At 37.7% G+C, this 8,538-nt stretch overlaps 1 long non-coding RNA gene across 1 annotated transcript in view; it reads left to right on the top strand.

Annotated features, from left to right (window-relative positions):
• LOC118761721 overlaps window positions 1–1,243 on the top strand; it is a 13,793-nt gene extending 12,550 nt beyond the window's left edge. Inside the window, exon 3 of the long non-coding RNA XR_004997592.1 lies at window positions 1,203–1,243. This is a non-coding gene — a long non-coding RNA (uncharacterized LOC118761721). The remainder of the gene's footprint in view (window positions 1–1,202) is intronic.
• The last annotated feature ends 7,295 nt before the right edge of the window (window positions 1,244–8,538 follow it).

Genomic DNA, 8,538 nt, shown 5'->3' with positions numbered 1-8,538 from the left:
TAATGTATAATAATTGCATCTTAATACTTGTTACTGTTGTATGTAAAGACATTATAGACTTAAGTTAAAGTTGTTCCTGTAAAAATTAAATTCGCTTTGAATTAAACTGTTGGTTGTCTCTATCTTTAAATGTATCTGTCAATATAAATAAATTTATCTGTATGATAATATATTCTTTTGTCTTTTACCTATTTCATACATTGGATTGCATCCAAGACTGGGCACCACCTTGAAGGATTTTTAGTCGAAAAAATCGACTATGGTACTTTTTGTTTTTCAAATCTGTTATTCATTTTGACAGTCTCTTTTGCTGAACTGTTAACTTATGGGATAACTCTAGTTGTCAAGTGAGAGGGGGATGAGAACCAACATGATCGCAAAGATATATAAGCACACATGCACACAATCACACACACACATACACATGCATACACACACATACAGAAAGGGCATCCACACAGTTTTTGTCTACTAAATTCATTCACAAGCCATTGGCTGGCCTGGGTTTATAGCACCTTGGGCAAGTGTCATCTACTATAGCCTCGGGCCGACCAAATCCTTGTGAGTGGATTTGGTGGATGGAAACTGAAAGAAGCCCATCGTATATAAGTGTATATATATATGTATGTGTGTGTGTATGTGTGTTGGTGTGTCTGTGTTTGTCCTCCCAACATTGCTTGACAACGGATGCTGGTGTGTTTATGCCCCCGTAACTTAGCAGTTCGGCAAAAAGAGACCGACAGAATAAGTACCAGGCTTACGAAGAATAAGTCCTGGGGTCGATTTGCTTGACTAAAGGCGGTGCTCCAGCATGGCTGCAGTCAAATGACTGAAACAAGTAAAAGAGTAAAAGAGCGCAGGAGTGGCTGTGTGGTAAGTAGATTGTTTACCAACCACATGGTTCCGGGTTCAGTCCCACTGCGTGGCACCTTGGGCAGGTGTCTTCTACTATAGCCTCAGGCTGATCCAAGCCTTGTGAGTGGATCCGGTTGACAGAAACTGAAAGAAGCCCGTCTTATATAAGTGTATATATATGTATGTGCATGTATGTTTGTGTGTCTGTGTTTGTCCCCCTAGCATCGCTTGACAACTGATGCTAGTATGTTTCTGTCCCCGTCACTTAGCGTTCGGCAAAAGAGACTGATAGAATAAGTAGCAGGCTTACAAAGAATAAGTCCCGGGGTCGAGTTGCTCGACTAAAGGCGGTGCTCCAGCATGGCCACAGTCAAATGACTGAAACAAGTAAATGAATAAATGAAATATATATATATATATATATATAATATATATATATATATATAATATCATATAATTAAGGGCTAAAGAGGGTTATTCTAAAGCCAAATACACTGTTTTATCCACTTATAATCCGCTTATAATTCACTTATAATCCACTTATAATTCAGTTTCAATTTTCCTGTAACAAGCGGATTATAAGTGGATAAAACAGTGTATTTGGCTTTAGAATAACCCTCTTTAGCCCTTAATTATATGATGTATATTGCAACCGTAACGGTTTTTTTAAATATACTGCCCACGCTTCCTGATGAATTCCTTTGCTGTAGAGTAAGGGACTTCATCCTATATTGCTTATATATATATAATATATATATATATGTGAATCGGTCACCAATTTCAATGCAACTTACTAATGAACTCTATCCGATTCCCATTCCTTTAAACGTTCTTTGTGCTTGCTGCAAATAGAAAATTGTCTGAGAAAGAGAAAGCAGTGACCCAAGAGACATAAAAACAGCATTCTGAGGACAATGAAAATTTTGTAATTAAATTTTATCTCTTATCATATTTTTCAAATTTTTGCCGTGGTGGAAATTAAGGGCAGCTACTTGTAATTAATTCTCATTAATTATCAGCCGTAATTTAGTTTCTTTCTTTTTCTTTCTTTTACTTGTTTCAGTCATTTGACTGCGGCCATGCTGGAGCACCGCCTTTAGTCGAGCAACTCGACCCTGGGACTTATTCTTTTGTAAGCCCAGTACTTATTCTATCGGTCTCTTTTGCCGAACCGCTAAGTAATGGGGACATAAACACACCAGCATCGGTTGTCAAGCAATGCTAGGAGGACAAACACAGACACAAACACACAGACGCATATATATATATATATATATATACATACATACGACGGGCTTCTTTCAGTTTCCGTCTACCAAATCCACTCACAAGGCTTTGGTCAGCCCGAGGCTATAGCAGAAGACACTTGCCCAAGGTGCCACGCAGTGGGACTGAACCCGGAACCATGTGGTTGGTAAACAAGCTACCTACCACACAACCACTCCTACGCCTTTTAGTTAATTTTTTTTTTTTTGATTTTTAAAAAATACTTCCATTTTTGGAAGGAATATTATGTATTCTTTCTCCTTTTATGCAAGCTGTCAAATTTAGCCCAAACACCCACTGTGCCGAATCCCAGAGCCACCTTGAGGCCATGGAGGAAACTGAGGATGGCTACTTTTAGTAAGCTTTCATCTCCCAGCCATCGATATTTTTCGATGCTTTTCAAATATTTATTTTTGGATGAGATATTATTATCTTTCCCCTTTTACAGAAACCATCAAATCTATCCAAAATAGCATAAAAAGTATTTACTGATTAGTAAAAGTATTGCACAAGTAGAAAAAATTCAAGTTATTCCTTTGAAGTAATTCAGTAATATAAACTTTATCCATCAAAGTAGTTCAGTAATATACATTATATCTATGCCTGGGGCAGTCTATGTTTTCACTAGCTTTGATGATCACTGTTTTTTTTTTAACACTAAACATCTTTAAAAGGATCTTTTTCTGATCAAAAACCACAGTTCCTATTTATATGTATATCTCTCATATAAAATCTGTTCTGTCTGTCTGTGTGTGTGTCTTCTAGGATCTCGGGCATCCTCCATCCGATTGCGCTCAAATTTGATATGTAGATACCGACGGCATCAGGCGGCGAGCTGGTAGAAATGTTAGCACGCTGCGCGAAATGCTTAGCGGTATTTCGTCTGCCGTTACGTTGTGAGTTCAAATTCCGCCGAGGTCGACTTTGCCTTTCATCTTTTTGGGGTCGATAAATTAAGTACCAGTTACGCACTGGGGTCAATGTAATCGACTTAATACCTATGTCTGTCCTTGTTTGTCCCCTCTGTGTTTAGCCCCTTGTGGGTAATAAAGAAATAGGTATCAGGGCATGTATAAGTCTTGAAAAAATTACAAAAATCGATTCCAGATGAGAATGCGATCAATAAAGCCATGGGAACGTGCATTTGTAAAATCGTTTTTCTTGGAATAGAAAAAAAGTCCATCTTTATTTCTTCTTTTGCTGGTGTCTCAAATTTAGGTTAAATCAGTGTTTCTCAAAGGGGAGGCCTATGGGACGGTCGGACAAGTTGTTTTGAGAAGATTTAGTTTAAATGTTTGACAACTCAGCACCGTTCATTGGACGGGGTGAGGGGCGTTTTGCTCGTGTGTTATATAAAATCCATTCTGTCTGTGTGTCTTGTAGGATCTCGGGCATCCTCCATCCGATTGCACTCAAACTTGATATGTAGATACCGACAGCATCAGGTGGCGAGCTGGCAGAAACGTTAGCACGCCGGGCGAAATGCTTAGCGGTATTTCGTCTGCCGTTACGTTCTGAGTTCAAATTCCGCTGAGGTCGACTTTGCCTTTCATCCTTTCGGGGTCGATAAATTAAGTACCAGTTACGCACTGGGTCGATGTAATCGACTTAATACCTATGTCTGTCCTTGTTTGTCCCCTCTGTGTTAAGCCCCTTGTGGGTAATAAAGAAATAGGTATCAGGGCATGTATAAGTCTTGAAAAAATTACAAAAATCGATTCCAGGTGAGAATGCGATCGATAAAGCCGTGGGAACGTGCATTTGTAAAATCGTTTTTCTTGGAATAGAAAAAAAGTCCATCTTTATTTCTTCTTTTGCTGGTGTCTCAAATTTAGGTTAAATCAGTGTTTCTCAAAGGGGAGGCCTATGGGACGGTCGGACAAGTTGTTTTGAGAAAATTTAGTTTAAATGTTTGACAATTCAGCACCGTCAGTAGGAGGGGGGCGTTTTGCTCGTGTATTATATAAAATCCGTTCTGTCTGTGTGTCTTGTAGGATCTCGGGCATCCTCCATCCGATTGCGCTCAAATTTGATATGTAGATACCGACGGTATCAGGGCATGTATAAGTCTTGAAAAAATTACAAAAATCGATTCCAGGTGAGAATGCGACCGATAAAGCCGTGGGAACGTGCATTTGTAAAATCGTTTTTCTTGGAATAGAAAAAAGTCTGTCTTTATTCCTTCTTTTGCTGGTGTCTCAAATCAGTGTTTCGCAATGGGGAGGCCTATGGGACGGTCGGACAAGTTGTTTTGAGAAAATTTGGTTTAAATGTTTGACAACTCAGCACCGTCCGTAGGAGGGGGGCGTTTTGCTCATGTATTATATAAAATCCATTCTGTCTGTGTGTCTTGTAGGATCTCGGGCATCCTCCATCTGACTGCGCTCAAATTTGATATGTAGATACCGACGGTATCAGGGCATGTTTAAGCCTTGAAAAAATTACAAAAAATCGATTCCAGGTGAGAATGCGATCGATAAAGCCGTGGGAACGTGCAATTGTAAAATCGTTTTTCTTGGAATAGAAAAAAAGTCCATCTTTATTTCTTCTTTTGCTGGTGTCTCAAATTTAGGTTAAATCAGTGTTTCTCAAAGGGGAGGCCTATGGGACGGTCGGACAAGTTGTTTTGAGAAAATTTGGTTTAAATGTTTGACAATTCAGCATCGCATCCATTGGATGGGGGGCGTTTTGCTCGTACATATATATATATATATATATATACATACATATATACATATATATATATATATATATATATATATGTTACAATTACTCAATAGTCAAGATAAAACTCTGAGTTTCAGATGCCGAAGTGGAAATCCACAACACCATCTCTTCCATTATCTGGCCATCAGATGGCCAGATAACCGAAGTGATGGTGTTGTGGATTTCCACTTCGGCATCTGAAACTCAGAGTTTTATCTTGACTATTGAGTAATTGTAACATTATTTTATAGATAAATTTCCTCTATTTACATAATATTAAGGTCTCTTTCTTTCTTTTGTTATCTTACCATTTTTACCAATATATATATATATATATTATATATATAATAAATAAGGTACTCAATACATAGCAGAGTAAATTAATTTATTTTATAGAAGGAGCTTCTACAGGACTAGAACTGTTTCATTCAAAAGAAATCATCAGGAAGCTTCCTGATGATTTCATCTGAATGAAACAGTTCTAGTCCTGTAGAAGCTCCTTCTATAAAATAAATTAATTTACTCTGCTATGTATTGAGTACCTTATTTACTGTGGTTAACCCCGACTCAACCCGGGACCTACATATATATATATATATATATATATATATATATATATGTATGTATGTATATATATAGGGAGAATTCACAAAAAAACAAAAGACGAAGACAGGTGGTGTAGACAACAAACAGATGTATTAGTTTAATGCTCAGGAAGTGAAAAGGTCTTTAACGTTTCGAGCCTACGCTCTTCCACAGAAAGGAACACAGAAAGAAACAAGGAAAACCAAAACATGTAAAATCTCTAAGAAAATTAAAATTTATCTTATATAGTGGCGTTTTCAAACTTCTTTTACATATATATATATACTAGCAGTATCGCCCGGCGTTGCTCAGGTTTGTAAGGGAAATAACTATAAAGCATTTTTAGAGAGTTATAGCCAAAAAATAGCAAAAAAATGGGAAAAAAATGATGGTAAATTTTTTTTGAGAGTTAAAAAAGGTCGAGTTGCGTCCCCTAGACAGTCTGTGGTTTGTGTTTCTGATTCTCGACCCCATGTCGAATTTATCGATTTTTTTCAGAACTGGGGGAACTTTTCAAAATTTTCGCTGCGTTAGTTTTGAATTATGACATTGGGCTATGTGTGTGTCAAGTTTCATCAGAATCGGTTGAAAGCCGTGGTCAGGGTGAGGGTACAACCTGACAGACACACAGACACACAGACAGACAACCTGCCTTATATATATATATATATATATATATATTATATATATATATATATATATATATATATAAATATATATATATAAATATATATATATAAATAATATATATATATACATATACATATAGGCGCAGGAGTGGCTGTGTGGTAAGTAGCTTGCTAACCAACCACATGGTTCCGGGTTCAGTCCCACTGCGTGGCATCTTGGGCAAGTGTCTGCTGCTATAGCCCCGGGCCGACCAATGCCTTGTGAGTGGATTTGGTAGACGGAAACTGAAAGAAGCCTGTCGTATATATATATATATATATATATATGTATGTGTGTGTGTTTGTGTGTCTGTGTTTGTACCCCTAGCATTGCTTGACAACCGATGCTGGTGTGCTTACGTCCCCGTCACTTAGCGGTTCGGCAAAAAGAGACCGATAGAATAAGTACTGGGCTTACAAAAGAATAAGTCCCGGGGTCGATTTGCTCGACTAAAGGCGGTGCTCCAGCATGGCCGCAGTCAAATGACTGAAACAAGTAAGAGAGAAAAGAGAGAGAGAGAAAATACATATATATATATATATATATATATATACATATGCATGTATTACATACATACATATGTATTTATTTATATGTGTGGGTGTGTGTGTGTATATGTGTGTATATTCTATCAAAAAATTTTGCTTGCTAATTCACCCTGGTCGTGCTGCACACTAAATTTATTCATCCAAGCTTTATGCAATGTTTCGGTAAAGACCTCTCTGAAGTATTATATTTCATATCAGTGACTAAAATTGGCTCTGTTTTTTCCACAAATATCTTCTTGCACATAATAATAAATTATTTGTTGCCTTCCCTGGAAGTTTTTTGGCTCTTTTATATATAATCTAACTCAATAAATTCTTGAGTGAAGAAATAAAATATAGCAACAGTCAGTAGTTTATTGTTGTGTACAAGATGGCGGTTCCAGAAAAATCTCTATGTAGGCGTAGGAGTGGCTGTGCGGTAAGTAGCTTGCTTACGAACTACATGGTTCCGGTTCAGTCCCACTGCATGGCACCTTGGGCAAGTGTCTTCTATTATAGCCTAGGGCCGACAAAAACCTTGTGAGTGGATTTGGTAGAGGGAAAAAGAAAGAAGCCTCTTGCATATAAATATATATATATATATATATATATATATATAGGAGTGGCTGGGTGGTAAGTAGCTTGCTTGCCAACCACATGGTTCCGGGTTCAGTCCCACTGTGTGGTACCTTGGGCAAGTGTCTTCTATTATAGCCTCAGGGCGACCAATGCCTTGTGAGTGGATTTGGTAGACGGAAACTGAAAGATGCGCATCGTATATATATATATGTGTGTGTATATATATATATATATATATATATATAGGAGTGGCTGTGTGGTAAGTAGCTTGCTTGCAAACCACATGTTTCTGGGTTCAGTCCCACTGCATGGCACCTTGGGCAAGTGTCTTCTACTATAGCATCAAGCTAACAAAAGCTTTGTGAGTGGATTCGGTAGACGGAAACTGAAAGGTTTTGATTCCCAGACCGGGCGTTGTGAGTGTTTATTGAGCGAAAACACCTAAAAGCTCCACGAGGCTCCGGCAGGGATGGTGGTGATCCCTGCTGTACTCTTTCACCACAACTTTCTCTCACTCTTACTTCCTGTTTCTGTTGTACCTGTATTTCAAGGAGCCGGCCTTGTCACTCTCTGTGTCACGCTGAATATCCCCGAGAACTACGTTAAGGGTACATGTGTCTGTGGAGTGCTCAGCCACTTACATGTTAATTTCACGAGCAGGCTGTTCCGTTGATCGGATCAACCGGAACCCTCGTCGTCGTAACCGACGGAGTGCTTCCATCCATAGCTATTACTATTTATATTAATTGTTATCTATCTGTCCACCGGTCTGTCTGTCTGTCTATTTATTTGCATTCTATCTATAACTATCTCTTTTGCTCCTCTCTTTCTCTCTCTCTCCTTGCCTCCGTCTCCCTCCCCCTCACCCCCTGTGTGTGTGTGCATATATATATATATATGTGTGTGTGTGTGTGTATGTATCTATGTATTTATTAATATCTACTTATATCTATTTATTCATATCAAACTATAGATATACATGCATATACATGTATGTCCGTGTATATGTGTGTGTGTGTGCGTGTGCATGTGTGTGTGTGTATATACACATGCATAATACACACACACACACACGCACATACACACTCATATATATATATACACATATATTTATATAGAAGAATATATATGCATACATATACAAACATGTATATATATATATGTATAAGTATACATATATATATTTATACACACATATACACACAAACTCATGCACACAGACAAATATACAAATATATATATTTATATACATATGCATATACATACATATGCACACATATATTCATATGCATATGTATGTATAAGTATACACACACACACACACACATATACATATACACACATACACACA

The sequence above is a fragment of the Octopus sinensis genome, unplaced genomic scaffold (assembly GCF_006345805.1).
Source record: "Octopus sinensis unplaced genomic scaffold, ASM634580v1 Contig16813, whole genome shotgun sequence".
Lineage (NCBI taxonomy): Eukaryota > Metazoa > Mollusca > Cephalopoda > Octopoda > Octopodidae > Octopus > Octopus sinensis.
Note: the sequence above shows the minus strand (reverse complement) of the source record. Positions and strands in the feature narration are given on the sequence as shown.